The sequence below is a fragment of the Nicotiana tomentosiformis genome, chromosome 12 (genome assembly GCF_000390325.3).
Source record: "Nicotiana tomentosiformis chromosome 12, ASM39032v3, whole genome shotgun sequence".
Classification (NCBI taxonomy): domain Eukaryota; kingdom Viridiplantae; phylum Streptophyta; class Magnoliopsida; order Solanales; family Solanaceae; genus Nicotiana; species Nicotiana tomentosiformis.
The window spans coordinates 61,360,583-61,378,850 of NC_090823.1; the positions used below are offsets into that span (position 1 = coordinate 61,360,583).

Below are 18,268 nucleotides of genomic sequence, written 5' to 3' on the forward strand. Positions count from 1 at the left end.
GCGCGCCTGTCAAAATATGCTATTCACATGTTGCCCACTATGGAGGCTAGAGTGCACCGGTTTGTGCAGGTCCTTAGCCCCTTAGTTATCAATGAGGCCACTACAGCTGCCTTGAATTCAGACATGAACTAAGGGAAGATGGTAGCATTTTCTCAAGCTACAGAGGACCGTAAGTTGAATAACATAAGAGAGCGAGAGGGTACCAGCAAGGCCCGGTCCGCGGGCAACTTTGGGGCGTCATTTGTTGGGGGAAGATCAGCTTTCAGGGGAGGGTTATAAGGGCCAACCCAGTCTCATTCTCAGTTTTCAGCCAGTGCACTGCCAGCGGGGCACAGTCAGCTCCAGGGGAGTCACTTCAGGCCCGATCGGGGCAGCAAGGGACCCCACCATCAGGGCCGGTCAGGATGGAGATTACCGCAGCAGCGGAGGTCAACATTCCATAGGTTTGGGAAGATGCACTCGGGGATCTGCTACATGGACTTACCTATATGTTACGGGTGTGGATTGAGGGGTCATATTAAGAGGGAGTGTCATTCATCCCGCCAGAGTGTGGGCAGGGGTACAGCACAGCCATCAAGTTCTGTAGCTGCTACATCTTCAGTACCCCCTCCAGCACGAGGCACTCCACCACTAGCGGGGCGTGGTACAGATAGTGGTGGTGTGCAGGGTTCAGGAGGACCCAGCCAATTTTATGGTATTAGTGGTCGCCAGAGTGTAGAGGCTTCTCCAGATGTTGTCACAGGTGTATTGACTGTCCAAACGCATGATGTATATGCTCTTATTGATCCCGGTTCCACCTTGTCCTATGTTACCCTCTTATGTTGCTATGGAATTTGGGATAGAACTGGAATAGCTTCCTGAGCCGTTTTCTGTATCTACTCCGGTTGGCGAGTCTATTGTGGCCTCACAGGTTTATAGGGGTTGTGTTGTCATGGTGCGTGGTCGAGACACCGTGGCTGATCTCATTGAATTGGGGATGGTTTATTTTGATGTAATTATGGGAATGGATTGGCTTTATTCATGTTTTGCTAAGCTCGACTGCCGAACTAGAACTGTGAGGTTTGAATTTCCTAATGAGCCAGTTGTTGAGTGGAAGGGGGATAATGTGGTGTCGAAGGGTAGGTTTATTTCTTATCTTAAGGACATGAAGATGATTAACAAGGGGTGTATCTATCATTTGGTCCGGGTTACGGACACTAACGTTGAGGCGCCTACATTCGAGTCTGTGCCAATTGTGAAAGAATTTCCAGGGGTCTTTCCTCATGAACTCCCTGGGATTCCGCTAGATAAGGAGATTGATTTTGGGGTTGATGTGATGCCAAGCACGCAACCTATATCTATTCTGCCATTCAGGATGGCACCAGCAGAATTGAAGGAGCTAAAGGAGCAATTAAAGGATTTGTTAGAGAAGGGTTTCATACGACCGAGTGTGTCACCATGGGGCGCACCGGTTCTCTTTGTAAGGAAGAAAGATGGATCGCTGAGGATGTGTATTGACTACCGGCAGCTCAACAAGGTCTCGATCAAAAACAAGTACATGTTACGAAGAATAAATGATTTGTTTGATCAGTTACATGGTGCTAGATACTTGTCCAAAATTGATTTACGATCCGGGTATCACCAATTGAAGATCAGGGAGTAGGATATTCCGAAAACAGCTTTCAGAACTCAGTATAGGCACTTTAAATTTCTGGTAATGTCTTTTGGGCTAACAAATGCCCCAACGACTTTCATGGATATTATGAATTGGGTTTTCAAGCCTTTCCTTGACTCTTTAGTGATAGTATTGATTGATGATATTCTTGTGTATTCACGAGGTCGGGAGGACCATGCCGATCATCTTAGGGCAGTGTTGTAGTCTCTTCATCAGCACCATTTGTATGCGAAGTTTTCAAAGTGTGAATTTTGGCTCGAATTTGTCACATTCTTGGGTCATGTTGTCTCTATAGAAGGAATTAAGGTTGATCCTCAAAAGGTTTCAGCAGTAAAGAATTGGCCTAGACCTACAACGCCAACCGAGATTCACAGTTTCCTGGGCTTAGCAGGGTATTACAGGAAGTTTGTGGAGGGGTTCTCTACTCTTGCCTCTCCGTTGACTAAATTGACTCAGGAAGAGGTTAAGTTTCAATGGTCTGACACTTATGAAAAGAGCTACATGGAGTTGAAATCGAGATTGACTACGACGCCGGTGTTGACCCTGCCAGAGGGTACAAAAGGATTTGTGGTATATTGTGATGCTTCAAGGATCGAGCTTGGATGTGTATTAATGCAACACGACAAGGTTATAGCCTATGCTTCTAGGTAACTCAAAAATCATGAAAAGAATTATCCAACTCAAGACTTAGAACTTGCGACGGTTGTTTTTGCATTAAAACTTTGGTGTCACTATTTGTATGGGGTCCATGTGGAGGTATTCACGGACCACAAGAGTCTTCAATATATTTTCAAACAAAAGGAGCTGAATTTGAGGCAGAGAAGATGGCTTGAGTTACTCAAGGATTACGACGTTGATATTCTATATCATCCGGGGAAAGCCAATGTCGTGGCGGATGCTCTTAGCCGAAAATCTATGGGTAGTTTAGCACATTTGGAGGTATATCATAGGCCATTGGCCAAGGAAGTCATCGATTGGTTAGTTTGAGAGTTCGTCTTACGGACTCTAATGAAGAAGGGGTAATTGTGCAAATTAGGGCTGAATCATCGTTTGTTGTGAAAATCAAAGAGAAGCAATACAACGATCCATTTTTGGTGCAATTGAAGGAGGGGATTCAAAAAAATAAGACTATGGCTTTTACTCTTGGCATGGATGATGGTATACTAAGGTACCAAGGGAGACTATGTGTTTCAAATGTAAATGGTCTCCGGGAAAGAATCATGACCGAGGCTCACGCTTCTATGTATTCCGTGCATCCGGGTTCTATAAAGATGTACCACGATCTCAAGGAAATCTATTGGTGGAATGACATGAAAAGGAATGTGGCAGACTTTGTGGCAAGGTGTCCGAACTGTCAGCAAGCAAAGGCTGAGCACCAACGGCCTGGTGGGTTGGCACAAAACATAGAAATTCCAATGTGGAAGTGGGAAATTATTATTATGGACTTTGTGGTAGGATTACCTCGCGCTCCATGCAATTTTGACTCAATTTGGGTGAATGTGGATTGGCTCACGAAATCAGCTCATTTCTTGCTAGTTAAATCTACCGACATAGCAGAACAGTATGCTCAGTTGTATATAAAGGAAATAGTCATGCTACATGGCACTCCAGTTTCTATCATTTCCGATCGATGGGCTCAGTTCATGGCCAATTTTGGAAGACATTTCAGCAAGGTTTGGGTACTCAGGTAAATCTTAGTACAACCTTCCATCCACTGACCGACGGGAAAGCAGAGTGGACTATTCAGACGTTTGAGGACATGTTGCGTGCTTGTGTTCTTGATTTCAAGGGTAGATGGGATGATCATTTGCCACTCATAGAGTTTGCTTATAACAATAGCTTTCATGCTAGTATTCATATGGCACCATTTAAGGCATTATATGGTAGGAGATGTAGATCTCCCATTGGGTTGTTCGAGATTGGGGAAGCAGAGTTGATAGGGCCAGACCTTCTTTTGAGCATTTTATCAAACACTAGGTGTGCATTAAGTTTCTAAGGCTCTTTTGTGGAAGATTCCATCATTTCCCAACCCACTCTACCATTTTTAGCTCACAACCTTCCCAAATACTTCAAGGATACATGCATGCCAGACAACAACCCCCACACCCAATAATTACCCTTCTAATTACCCTATTTTTGAAAAATTTCGAAATTGAGAGATAGGACATAAATTCTTACATTTAGGGTGAAGGCTTCCTTTGTTAATCCTCAATGATTGAGCAAGAATTGATGGATGACGGTTAAAGATTGCTCTCCCACTCTAAGATCTCTCCTCTCACTCTAAAATATCATAAATGTGCTCAAAATGGTCTATGGGGTGTGTTTTAACGGAAAAGGATCGGGTTTAGAAACCCCAAAAATGAAGCTTTGGAACAGGTTCTACGGTCGCATATGCGACCGCATAATGGTTATGCGTTCCGCAAAATGACCGCGAAATTGTGGGCCAAAACTGGAGAGGAACTGACCAGGTCTGCGGTCACTATGCGGCCCGCAGACCTGTTCTGCGGTCGCATAATGCATCGCAAAATGGTTCTGCGGTCGCATAGAGAACCGCAGAACCTCCCTCCAAAAATTCCCAAGGCGGGATATGCGACAAGAGTGTGGCCCGCAAAACGGTTATGCTATCGCATAATGACCACGAAATTGACATAAAAAATGCCCCACTGTGCGACCAGTCTGCGGTCCACAAAGTGGTTCTGCGGCTGCATAATGGGCCGCAGAATTGCCTACTTCTGCCCAACATTTTCTTCAACTCCCCAACACAATGTTCAATCCAAAAACTCTGAACCACGGCGAGCAAGCTCACCGCGAAGAATTTCTATTATTATTAACCTCTACGCCTACTTTGGCATCACAGAATAAGAGTTTTTAGGAAAAATTTTACAGGGCCTTACATCCTCCCCCGCTTAAGATAATTCGTCCTCGAATGAGGATCAGGGTCTACTATTAGCACCTTATGCAACTCAGTTTTCATACCCTACACCAGCAACCCCAAATTTCCAAAACTTTCGCCAGAGTTTCCTTTGTAACACAGCCTATCCACCTGTCAGAGAGCCCCAGAAACACATCTTACAAACATATTCACAACTCAACGACATAAAAAACTCATAACATTACCAATCGTAGCCTCATAAGCAACATATAATCAAAAGGAACACCTTTACATTAACTGAACAAGTGATACAAAATTCATAGGCAACAAGTTCATAAAAAGAATGGATTACACAGCTATTCAAACAAGTAAGGATACTGCTTCTTCATTTCTTCCTCGGCCTCCCACGTGGCCTCTTCAACCTGCAGGTTTCGCCATAACACTTTCACGGAGGCAATTTCTTTATTCCTCAACTTTCGGACTTGTCTATCAAGAATGGCAAGTGGAACATCCTCATATGACAATTCTTCATTAACCTCAATGGTCTCAACCAGCATAATAGCCGACGGATCTCCAACTACCTTATTCAACATGGACACATGGAATACCGGGTGCACTAATGACATCTTGGGTGGTAGCTCAAGTTTGTACGCCACCTCACAGATCCTCTGAATGATTCCGTACTTCCCAACATACCTCAGACTCAATTTCCCTTTCTTACCAAATCGCATTACACCTTTCATGGGGGAAATTTTCAAGAATACCCAATCATCTTCGTTGAACTCTAAGTCTTCGCGAAAAATATCCGAATAGGATTTTTGACAACTCTAAGAAGTTTTAAACCGCTCCTTTATAATCTTAACTTTTTCCATAGCTTGATGATGAGCTAAAACCATGATCATCTTCCTAATCTTTTGTTCAACTTGTTATATTTCTAAAATAGATTGAAGTTGCTAAGAATTCCGGATCATTTAAGAGTTTGAGAAGCTCAATTGAGGTATGTTGGCTAAACTCCCTTCTTCTTAGAATCGAATCCCATGGTGTTCAAATAATTGGAGTAAGTCCTTGATCATTATTGAATTGGCTATTCCTAATGTGTTTGTGTCGAAGGATGTTTGTTCAATGTTTATTCTAAATGCTTCATCATGTCATCTTGCCATTTGAGAATATGTACAAAATGTGTAATATGTGTTAGGAATGTTAAAACTTCATGTCAAGATCGAAATAAAGGTTGAAACGCCAATTTGTATGAAAAGCCGCTATGTGCCTAAGATTCCCAAATTTGCTCATATGTGAATTTAATGTCTTGAATAGGAAGACTTATTGTATTGGATAATGATAATGATAGTTGAATGTGGTAAAAGGGGACTGGAACTATGAAATATGGCCAAGTGCCAAAAATGACTTTGTAATCGTAATCACTAGTGCCAATGGGTTGGAAGTATATGAAAGAAGTTCGATGTGAGATGATTGACTGAAAAAGGTAAGGTCTCAAATGAGATGGCCTAGCCGATCGGGCCGAGATTGAACACCATGTAACGGTGGTATTGTGGATAAAATTGTGGTAATGTCTCAAATGAGATGGCCTAGCCTATCGGGCCGTGATAGGATACCATGCCGCACACATGGTGGCACTATGCTAGAAATTATAATGAAATTGTGGTAATGTCTCAAATGAGATGACCTAGCCGATCGGGTCGAGATCAGACTCCGTGTAAGAATACGGAGGTATTGTGAATTTGTTGAATATCGGTACTAAAGATCACCCAACCTAATAATATAGAAATTGACTTGAAAACGTATATGATCCTTAAATTGTTGTTTTAATATTGAGTTGGTGTTTAGCTTTACATAATAGTGCTATTCAACGGTACTAACGTACCTTTTGCCGGGGGCACTTCATCTTTAAATGGACACACGTGGTTACACAGCAGACAACATTGATCAAAGATAGTGCTGCATCCTCTTCTCAGCGGACTCAGTGAGCCCCATTTCATTCTGAGGCCAAGTGTTGTACCTTTTATTTATATTATGGTCACATTTTGAGGTATAGCTGGGGCCTTGTTGCCGGCACCATCTTTACTCTCTTTTGTATCTTTAGAGGCTCCGTAGACACTATGTGGATTGTATATGGGTGTTGGGAATGCTAAACAAGTTATGTTGTGTTTGATCACTTAATCCACTCGAACTATAAGAAATGTGTGTTTTGAGACTTAAAGGCGCAATGACTAATGAAATGATTTTGGATTGTATGAATGAGCTTCCTACTGTGTAAGTAATTAAATCACGTCTTGTCTTGATCATGGGTGAATTGGGTAGAAAGTATCTAACAGTCTTGCTCGGCCGGGTTCACTCGGTAACCGAGTCACTCTTCCCGAGGTTGGGGCATGATAGTAGTTGTTATGGAACGAATTCGAGCTATTTGGAGCTTTGAAGTCTGAGTAAAATCCCAAGGGATTATGCCGGGATCGTGTTCGGGGATCGAGGATCAATTCTGGATGTCACAATTCAAGTAAGTAGCAACAGCTGAGGAAATGCACTAGTGCGAGGCACTGCGCGACGCACAGTGCGACTGGGTTTTTTTTGGTATGATAGGAAAAAGCACTAGTGCGACGCATGGGGCGACGCACAGTGCATGCATGAAAAGCAATAAGTTTGCATGTTTTCATATGTAAGGACCCGTAAAAAGTTTAACCAAACACTCGGGGTTTCATGGTGTCAAGATAGATTCCTGTGTTACTATAGTAGAAGAATGCATTTCTGTGGCCCATTATGCGGTCGCATAATCACTCTGCAGACCGCATAATGGCCGCAGAGTGAAGCAGAAAGTTTAGAAAATCTGAGGTTAGTTTTGCGGTCAATTATGCGACCGCATAATCACTATGTGGACCGCATATTGTTCGCATAATTCCTCTTGGGTTTCTATGGAGGGAGTTCTGTGGTGCATTATGCTACCGTAGAACAGGTATGCAGACCGCATACTGGTCGTATATCTGGGCTGAAAGTTTAGGCCCCTGAGGGCCATTTTTGCAGTCAATTTGCGGACTGCATAACCATTATGATATTTGCGGACCGCGTAAAACCCGACCCCCATTCCGTTAAAACACCCCTTCAGTTTATTTTGATGCTCATTTCTGATATTTCTAGAGTGAGAGAGAGAGTGAGAGAGAGAGGGCCTAATTCTTCATCAAATTGATCTTCAACCATCACACAAAGCTTTGGAAATATTCAAGTAGAGCACCAAATTCTTCATCCTAAAAGGTAAGGCTTCATCACCCCAACTCTTAATTTCAAACCCAGCTATAATGGGGTACTAGGGTTATACTTCATGGGTATGGGGGTGGTTTATCTTGCATGCATGTATAATAAAGAGTGTGGGGAAAAAGTGAGCTAGAACTATGAACGTTTTCCTAATTCTGGGTTCAATTTATATATTGCTAAAATAGATTGAGGTTGCTAAGGGTTCCAGATAATTGTAGAGTCTAAAAAAGCGCAATTGAAGTATGTATGGCTAACTCTCTTCTTCTTAGAATCGAACTCCTGGTGTCCGAATAATTGGTGTAAGTTCCAACTTGATCATACTAGAATTGTTTGCCTTAGTGTGTTTGATTGAACGATTTATGTTCCCTAATTGTTTTAGATGGTTACCATGTCATCATGCTATTTGAGAACGTAATTATGATTTTCCAAGCTCCTTCCCTTATGTGTGCAATGCCTTATGTGATGGTACTTATCGACATGAATTATGATGTTATTTGAACGAATAAAAAGGAAAAGAACTACTTAATTGTAAAGGGAAAGACTTGAATTGTAAAATGTTCCCAAGTGCCAAGAACTACTTAATAAATGAGGCTATTTGTGCCATGTAATGAAAGATGGGAAGGAAATGTGAATTGAGTGAACAATTGAAAGAGGTTACGTCTCAAATGAGATGGCTTAGCCGATCGGGCTGAGATCGGATGCCATGCTGTACACAAGGTGGCATTTGTGTTGGAATTATTGATTTACATGGTGGATATGGATATGTTTCACTTGAGATGGCTTAGCCGGTCGGGCCGAGACCGGACTCCGTGTAAAAACACGACGGCATTGTAGTTGTGGCTTTGGCACTAATGATTATTAATCTAAAAAGATGAAAAGATTGAATTGGAAACTATGTGATCCTTACTTGTTGTTTCTTTGTATTTCTATGAAGTACTTATTGATTACTATGAATGCCTTCTCTTTGTTTCACTGTTCATTCTACTAAGATTGGTGTTTTCCTTACATTCTAGTACTATTCGACAGTACTAACGTTCCTTTTACCGAGGACGCTACATCTTTGAATGGATGTAGGTGGTTCCATCGCAGATAGTGCCGATCGTAGATAGTGGTGCTCTCTTTCTCTCCTCACAGCAGTCTTGGTGAGCCCCATTTCTCCTAGGGGTCATGTAGTCCTTCTTCTGTATAAGTTTTCATATTTTGAGGTATAGCCGGGACCTTGTTGCCGGCATTGTCATGTTACTCTTTTGTACCCTTAGAGGCTCCGTAGAAGTTTATGTGGGTCATGTATGTATGTTGGGGTGGTCGTTGGATCGAGTTATATTTTGGAAACTCAACTATGGCATAATGTATATAAGAAAAAATGAACTAGCAACGTTTATATATTTATATAACTGATCTCTCCTCTGTTTTACAAATGGTGATATGATCCCTTTTTGGATTATGAATGAGTCGCATAGGAAAGGTTTAATAGGCTTGCTCGATCGGGTTCACTCGGTTGAGTGCAGGTCACACTCCCCGAGGTTGGGGCGTGACATCATATTTTGGCTAGGAAGGGGAGATTTCATCTTGGCCCAACCCTACTTGGTATAAATACTTGTAAAAACGTTAGTTTGAGGACTTTTGACATACTTTAGACGTAAGGAGACTATTTTGGAAGGAGAGAAGACGTTGGGAACATTATTTGGAGGAGAAAAACATCGAGTTCTTCATTCCTTCATCTTTTCTTTGTAATTTGTTTATGCAAAATACTTGGAAAGTTGTTATTATGAACATGAGTGGCTAACCATTCTAGTTTCTAGGGTTGTGGTTTACATGATTATTAACGTTTATTAAGTACATCTTCGTTGATTTGGATTATAATCTTGTTGCTGTTTCTTTAATTCTAGTTTTAATTTGTGAATTGTTGTAGCTACCAATTCACCATACTATCTATGCTATGCTTGGTAAAACTGTGTTTAGATTAGAGTAGAATTAAAGAGATCTTGTTTCTGAACCCGTGGCTGGAAAGATTTCGCGGTTAGGATAGGAATATACCTAATGGTCTTGCTTAGTTACATACCGTATTATATTCATTCATGATAGATTCAATACCATAGGAATATAGGATTGATATATTGTGGACATGCCAGTAGTGTTGTGGAAACATGCTATTCATATAAACTATCTAGTTAATTAGCAACTATAGATAATCTGGATTAACAAGTGTGATTATAGAACTTAATAGGATTGGTAACTTGACCACAACCCTAGAATTTCCATCTCCTCTGAATTAAAATCTCATCATACACATTTGCACTCTGGATTAATTAGTTGTTACTTGTTTAATTTTTTCAATAGTAGATTAATAGAAAAACATCACTCTTGATTATCTTGGACATTTAACTAATTTTAGTTTGCTTAGTTAACGATTGATCTAAGTCTCTGTGGGTTAGACATCCGACTTTCGAGTCACTTTATTACTTGACGGCCACATATACTTGCATGTACATAGGGAACCAACAAGTTTTTGGCACCGTTGTCGGGGACTTAGTTATTGATTATTTATTTAAGTTAAGCTTTTATTTGTTATTTGTTCAAGTTTTAATTTTTAGTTTGCTTTATTTGCGATAATGCAGGCTCTTCTCTTGAATGCGGAGGAGTAGAAGCGCAAACAATCTCCTTCCTCTTGATCCTGAAATCGAACAAACATTTGACAGAGAGAGGAGGGAAGTCGAAGCGAGAACTAGAATTGAAAGAGAGTTGGACATTGTTGTTAAACCACATCTAATAGAGATGGCAGGTAATGAAGAGCATCTGGTGATAGAAGTTGCAAGGCCCAATCTGGCTAATATGACTCAGGCTATTGTGAAGCCTGATATCACGGGTCACTTTGAACTGAAACAGTACATGGTACAGCTGATTCAGTCCACAGGGCAATATGTGGGTCTATCTCATTTAGAAGTTCCTAGAAATTACGGACACTTACAATTATCCGAACGTTTCCAAGGACTATGTCAGGATCACACTGTTTCCCTTTTCACTATTGGGGGAAGCTAAGGAATGGTTGCAGAAGGAGCCCGCGAACTCAATCCACAATTGGGATGATCTATCAAGGAAATACTTAATCAAGTTTTTTCCTACTAAGAAGACAAAGTTGCTGAGGAGCCAGATTCTTGGATTTCAACAACAAGATGGCGAGACTCTTAGACAAGCTTGGGAAAGATACAAGAAGCTACTCAGAGTCTGCCCACATCATTGTCAGACTAATAAGGTACTGGGTCACACTTTCGTTGATGTCTTGGACGAGGCATCAAAGATGAATCTTGACATAGTATGTGGGGGTAGTTGCATGGCAAGACCGTATAGTGAGATCCAGATCCTGCTAAACAATTTCACTGCTAATGATAATAATTGGCAAGGAGATGGGGAACCACGAAGAACACTTAAACAAAAGGAAGTAGGTGTGATCGAGCTTGATGATTTCTCAGTAATGAGGGCAGATATAGTGACATTAGCAAACCAGAAGAATAAAATGACAATGCACCAAGCACAACAGATGCAGTATATGCAACAAATGTCTTCTTGCTGCGAGTTATATGGTGAAGGTCACACAGGTGACATATGCCCCGTGAATCCTGAATCCATATACTATGTGGGGCAACAAGCTAGAGGACCGATGAATCAAAATGCTCAATATGGTAACACATACAATCCGAACTGGAGTAATCATCCTAACTTCTCTTGGGGTGGCAATCAGAATATCAGTCCTCAAGCTAATTATAATCAGCCATCTAAACCCCCACAACAAGCAGAAGAGAGTTTGACTGACATGATGAAAAAGCTCTTGCTAGACAATCAGAAAGTTATGGTTGAGAATCAATAATTGTGCATAGAGTTCAGAAATCTAGAGAGGAAGTTTGGGCAAATGGCTAACAATCAGAATATTAGACCTGCTGGATCTCTCCTAAGTGATACAGAGAAAAATGCTCAAGTCAATGCAGTGACGTTGAGAAATGGGAGAGAGTTGGTAGAAGTGCCTAAGAATAAAAAGGAGCAATCTAGGCTCGAATAAGAAAGAGGGCCAAAACCTGTAGAGGTAGATGAGAGAAACAAAACAGAGTCTGAGCAAATATCAGAGAGGGTGCCACCCTATTTTCCTCAAAGATTGATAAAAAAGAATGATGACCACCTGTTTCACAAATTTCTAGATATGTTGATAAAGATACACTTGAACATCCCTTTGGTGGACATGCTCCGTGAGGTCCCAAAATATACAAAATATAATAAGGATATAGTGGTAAATAAAAGGAGACTAACTGAGTTTGAGACCTTCACACTTACTAAGGAGTGCACTTCCAGGATTCAACATAAAAGATCACTTCCCTCTTCCCTTCATTGATCAAATGCTTGATAGGTTAGCCGGACAGGAATACTATTGTTTCCTTGACGGCTATTAGGGGTATAATCAGATTTCTATTGCCCCGGAAGATCAAGAAAAGACCACTTTTACATGCCCTTATGACACTTATGCATTTAAGTGAATGTCATTCGGGTTGTGTAATGCACCTGCGACTTTTCAAAGGTGTATGATGGCTATTTTCACCGATATGGTGAAGCGGTTTGTGGAGGTCTTTATGGATGATTTTTCTGTGTTTGGTTCTTCTTTTGATCAATGCTTGACCAATCTTGCTAAAGTATTTTCTAGGTGTGAGGAGACTAATCTAGTACTGAATTGGGAAAAGTGCCATTTTATGGTACGTGAAGGTATAGTGCTGGAACACAAGGTATCCAAAGATGGACTGGAAGTTGACAAAACTAAGGTGGAAGCACTTGAAAAGTTGCCACCGCTGATTTCAGTGAAAGGAGTTAGGAGTTTTCTGGGACATGCAGGTTTTTATCGTCGATTTATAAAGGATTTCTCAAATATTTCCTCTCCTTTTGTAGGTTGTTAGAGAAGGATGTGCCATTTAAGTTTAACGATGTTTGTCTGAAATCATTAGAGGAGCTGAAAAAGAAGTTAGTGAGTGTGCCAATCATAGTGGCTCCTGGCTGGAACGAGTCATTTGAGCTGATGTGTGATGCTAGTGATGGTGCAATTGGGGCTGTATTGGGCCAGAGAAGGAGCAAAATATTTCACTTCATTTACTACGCAAGCAAAACTCTGGAGCAAAATATTTCACTTCATTTACTATGCAAGGAAGACTCTCACTCCTGCTCAAATAAATTATACTGTGACAGAAAAGGAGTTGCTTGTTGTAGTGTAGGCGTTTGATAAATTTTGGGCCTAATTGGCACTAAAGTCATCATCTACATAGACCATGCAGCCATCAGGTATTTATTTGAAAAGAAAGAGGCTAAAAAGGCTAATCCGTTGGGTTTTACTCTTGCTGGAATTTGACTTGGATATCCGAGTCTTTAAAGGAATAGAGAATCAAGTGGTTGATCACTTATCCATGTTAGAAACTCAGAATCATATAGCTAAGGGAGATCTCATCAAGGAAACCTTCTCAGATGAGCAATTGTTGGTCGTTACTACTGGGGAGGTGCCATGGTATGCAGATTTTGTAAACTATCCGGCAAGTGGAGAAATGCCGCCTAATCTTGAACCTTATGCTAAAAAGAAGTTATTGCGAGATGTGAGATCATATGTGTGGGATGAGCTGTTTCTGTTCAAATCTTGTACGGATCATTTAATTAGAAGATGTGTGCCCGAATCTGAAATAAATGCTATCTTACATGGCTGTCATACGTCGCCTTATGGTGGTCATCATGCGGGTGACAAAATGGCAGCTAAGGTGTTGCAATCGGGTTTCTATTGGCCTAGGGTGTTTAAAGACACCCATGAGTTCATGAGGAGGTATGATCGGTGCCAGAGAACAGGAACAATTATGAAAAGGCATGAGATGCCATTGCACGATATTATGGAGGTTGAAATTTTTGATGTGTGGGGACATGATTTTATGGGTCTGTTTCCCTCTTCCAATGGGTGTAAGTACATTTTGGTGGCCGTTGACTATGTGTCAAAGTGGGTGGAGGCCATCGCTCTTCCTATCAATGATGCCAAGGTTGTGGTCAACTTTGTGAAAAAGCATATATTTACAAGGTTCGGCACTCCGAGAGTGATGATAAGTTATGGGGGCACCCATTTCTGTAACAAGCTATTGGACAATGTCGTAGCGAAATACGGGGTCAAACATAAGGTTGCAACCGCTTACCATCGTCAGACTAGTGGGAAAATTGAAGTCTCAAATAGAGAGATAAAGCAGATTCTGGAGACGACAGTTTGTGCAAGTAGGAAAGATTGGGCTGCAAAGCTTTATGATGCTCTATGGGCATACCGGACCGACTACAAAACTCCAATCGGAACCTCCACTTACAAGCTGGTTTATGGCAATGCATGCCATTTACTGGTGGAACTTGAGCACAAGGCCTATTGGGCGATAAAGAAGCTGAACTTTGATGCAGAATTAGCGGGTAGAAAGCGGTTGATGCAATTTAACGAGCTTGATGAGTTTTGCTTGCACGCGTATGAGAATTCCAAGTTATATAAAGAAAAGACCAAGCGCTGGCATGATAAGCATATCCACCATCGCGAGTTCGAACTAGGCCAATTTATTCTCTTGTTCAATTCGAGGTTGAGACTCTTTCCGGGGAAGCACAAATCGAGATGGTCGGGCTCGTTTGAGGTAGTGAGAGTCACTCCACATGGTGCAATTGAGTTGCGCGTCTTAGGTGGTGAGAAAACGTTCTTAGTAAACGGACAAAGAGTAAAGCACTATTATGGAGGTTACTTTGATCGTCAGAAGTCGAAGGTGTTACTTACCAATGATTAAACGAGATTCTGTATCGTGCCACGACGTTAAATCAGGTGCTTGTTAGGAGGCAACCCAGCTTTAGTTCTTTCTTTTATTTTTATTTTTATTATATTATTTTTGTAGTGTCTATTTTTATTTTGTAGGATTCGAAGCATAGGAAGCGAAGCCATTGGATGAGTGCAAAAGCGAGCAAGATGGTGAGAACTAAGTGTGGGGTACCCGCACAAAGGACCATGCCTGGGGGAAGTCTGAGTACCCCGTAAGCCGCTATTGCTTCGGCCTTTGGCCTTTTAGGGAGTTTCTTGTCCACCCTTTTTATTGTTTTGTTTAAGTATGGGGTGGGAGAATTTCTCTAGATAATTAGTAGTAGTATGTTAGATAAATGTTAACTTCTTTTTTTTGTTTTCGTAGTTGTGTAGTATTTTAGTAGCTCCTAAGAAATATAAAAAAAAAGCGAAAAAGTAGAAAAGTTGGACTTTTCCCGACGATGGATCTCATTCGACGGGTTTCTTGAGAGATTTAAGTCGAAAGGAAAAAGACAAAAAGATTTTCTTTTGTTAGGTAGTGTAATAATTTCCTCTTGGTTTTTCTTTGTGCCGCAGTTCTTTTCTAAGGATTTTGTTAGAATCAGGTATAGTTAGTTTTATTTTTTTAGGAGTAGGAACCATTGTGCTATGAATTTAATTGAAGCAATATCTCTTGACTTTGTTAAGCCTTGAGAATAGTGAGTACTTTGGTTGTGACGCTTATGCTCAGTTTTTGACTCTTGTATAAGTACCTTAAATTGTATGATCTTAACTTTGCTTAACTACTTTGACTAGAGTGTCTTGATGAGTCCAATATTGAGTGAGTTATGTGCCATGTGTGTGTGAGGTTTGTGTGTTATTCTGTGCATTGCATTTGATGTCTAGAACTTGCCCCGTGTGTTTGCAAAGCGAAATAGTAGTTTTGTTCAGTCTTGGAAGTGATATAGTCATTTCTTTGTTGAACCAGTTATATGTTTTACCCGCCTAATTGTTATGTATTATAGTTAAACCTTTGAGAAAGTAATCCTATTTATTTGGCAACCACATTACGAGCCTTACCCATTTGTTTGAATTAACCATTTATTTGAACTTTTTTACCTCTCATGAGCACTTGAATTGTAATGAACTTTGTAAAAGTTAAAGTAATGAAATAAGGAGAAAGGTGCACTATTTTGAAAAAGTAAGAGCCACTTGAATTGAAAAATAAAGAAAAAAAATAGTTATATTGTTGTGAAAAATATTCCTTGATAGTGGTGACTCTTGATGTAATTGTGCTTAAAGAAGTAAGGAGTTAATATACATTGATGTGAATATGGAGTTATGGTTTGACATAAGTGTGGGGTTTTAAATGTTAAAGTGTATGTATTAAAGTTCTTAGGGAGTGTAGTCACTCTTATATCCAAATGTATCCTACCCGACCCGCAGCATACATTACAACCAATTAAAGTCCTACTTGATCCTAGACTGAATGAGCTCGATTAGTAGAGTAGTACACTACGGGCAAGCCTATGGTGCATCTTTTGTGGCATATGAATGTTATTTCTGAGAACGAGTGAATTCTTTCTATCTTGAGTTCCTAATTGTTCTTAAATTTTATTATGCGTGGAACTACTCTCTTTTGTTGTGTGAGGGCACTTGATTCATGAATGAAAGGTAATATCATTGACCTCTATGTTAGAGTAAGTACGTGAGTTGTGAATAATGCATGATACTTGTGAGTCAAATCTTGAGGTGAAGATGTTACACTATTGTGCTTAGTCTATTTTAAAGATTCTTGGTATGATGAGTTAGGAGAATTGTTTAAAAAGGTTGTGTCTATATAAAGTGTAGTTTGATTGCTCGAGGACGAGCAATGATTTAAGTGTGGGGTGTTGATTGTAGGATATAATTACGTATTTTAGTCGCTTATTATACTCTAATTTGCTACACTTTAATTGAGTTTGAGCTTTAATCACTAGTGTTTTGCACTAATTCCGTGTTTTATGCCTTGTAGGAGTGATTCTGAGCTATGTAGATGATATGGAATGAATTCGAGCTATTTGGAGCTTTGAAGTTTGAGTAAAAGCCCAAGGGATTAAGCTGGGATCGTGTTCGGGGTCGAGAATCAATTCTGGATGTCAAAATTCAAGGAAGAAGCAACTGCTGAAGAAATGCACTAGTGCAAGGCACTGTGCGATGCACTGTGCGACGCATTAGTGTAATTTTATGTCAGAAATTTCCAAAGTTCAGAGACTGGGTTTTTTTTGTCTGACAGGAAAAAGTACTAGTGCGACGCATGGGGCGACGCACAGTGTGTCGCATGAAAAGCAATAAGTTTGCAAGTTTTCATATTTCGGCTAGGAAAGGGAGATTTCATCTTGGTCAATCCTACTTGGTATAAATACATGTAAAAACGTTATTTTGAGGACTTCTGACATACCGTAGACCTAAGGAGACTATTTTGGAAGGAGAGAAGACATTGGGAACATTTTTTTGAAGAGAAAATCATCGAGTTTTTCATTCCTTCATCTTTTCTTTGTAATTTGTTTCTGCAAAATACTTGGAACGTTGTTACTACGAACATGAGTGGCTAAGCACTCTAGTTTCTAGGGTTGTGGTTGACATGATTATTAACGTTTATTAAGTACATCTTCATTAATTTGGATTATCATCTTGTGGTTGTTTCTTTAATTCTAGTTTTAACTTGTGAATTGTTGTAGCTACCAATTCACCATACTATCTATGCTGCTTGGGAAAGCTGTGTTTAGATTAGAGTAGAATTAAAGAGAGCTTGTTTATGAACCTGTGGCTCGAGGCAAGATTTCACGGTTAGGATAGGAATATATTTAACGGTCTTTCTTAGTTAAATACCGTATTATATTCATTCATGATAGACTCAATACCATAGGAATATAGGATTGATATATTGTGTTAGCGGATGGTTTGAAGTATTTTATGGGTTGTGTTGTAGGAGCTTGTGAAGGATTTAGTTGAATATCACTGGGGGGGGGGGGTTATGGGTATTGGGAGTTATCGGATGTTCTATTCTATGGCTTTGAGCCAAGTAGGGGAGTTTGCCATCGACGATTTGATTGCATGGTTATGTGTTGTATTGGTTTCGATCTTAGGCATACTTGTGGGTCGGTTATGACTCACAGAGGTTGGTTTTGAGGATGACTGTAGTAAGGAATTTCTGGATACATGATGTATTACCCCTTATGGATATATGGAAGTCTTGGGAATGGTTTAGGGTTACTATTCGTGGTTGATGTAATATACCAAGAAAAGGATTCACTCGGTTGCTTAGATGTATGGATTACTTCTTTGGGTGTTGTCGTGCTAATGGTGTCACGCCCCGAACTCGAGGAGTACGACCGGCGCTCAACCGAGTAAATCCAGTCGAGCAAGTCTACTTTACATCAACCTCTCATCATTACTCATGCATGATTTACCATAACATAACTAGATCCTGACTTTTAAATTGAATAAATTTGGCTCAATGGCCTATAATCTTTCTCATGATGGGTGCGTAGCCTTATAAATAACTATGAACGTAAATACATGACAAAACTCAAATCATTAATTACATGACCCACAATGTACATGGAGCTTCTATGACTATAGGTACCTAAATACATAAAATGAACTAGACCCAAACACCTACTATAACTGTAGTGGG

General features: G+C 40.4%; 1 non-coding gene across 1 annotated transcript; it reads right to left on the reverse strand.

Moving 5' to 3' along the window:
• Nucleotides 1-10,923: 10,923 nt before the first annotated feature.
• On the reverse strand, nt 10,924-11,030 carry LOC117273420 (small nucleolar RNA R71). Its single transcript, XR_004503425.1, has one exon. It is a non-coding gene; the product is annotated as a small nucleolar RNA R71 (small nucleolar RNA).
• Between the last annotated feature and the right edge of the window lie 7,238 nt (nt 11,031-18,268).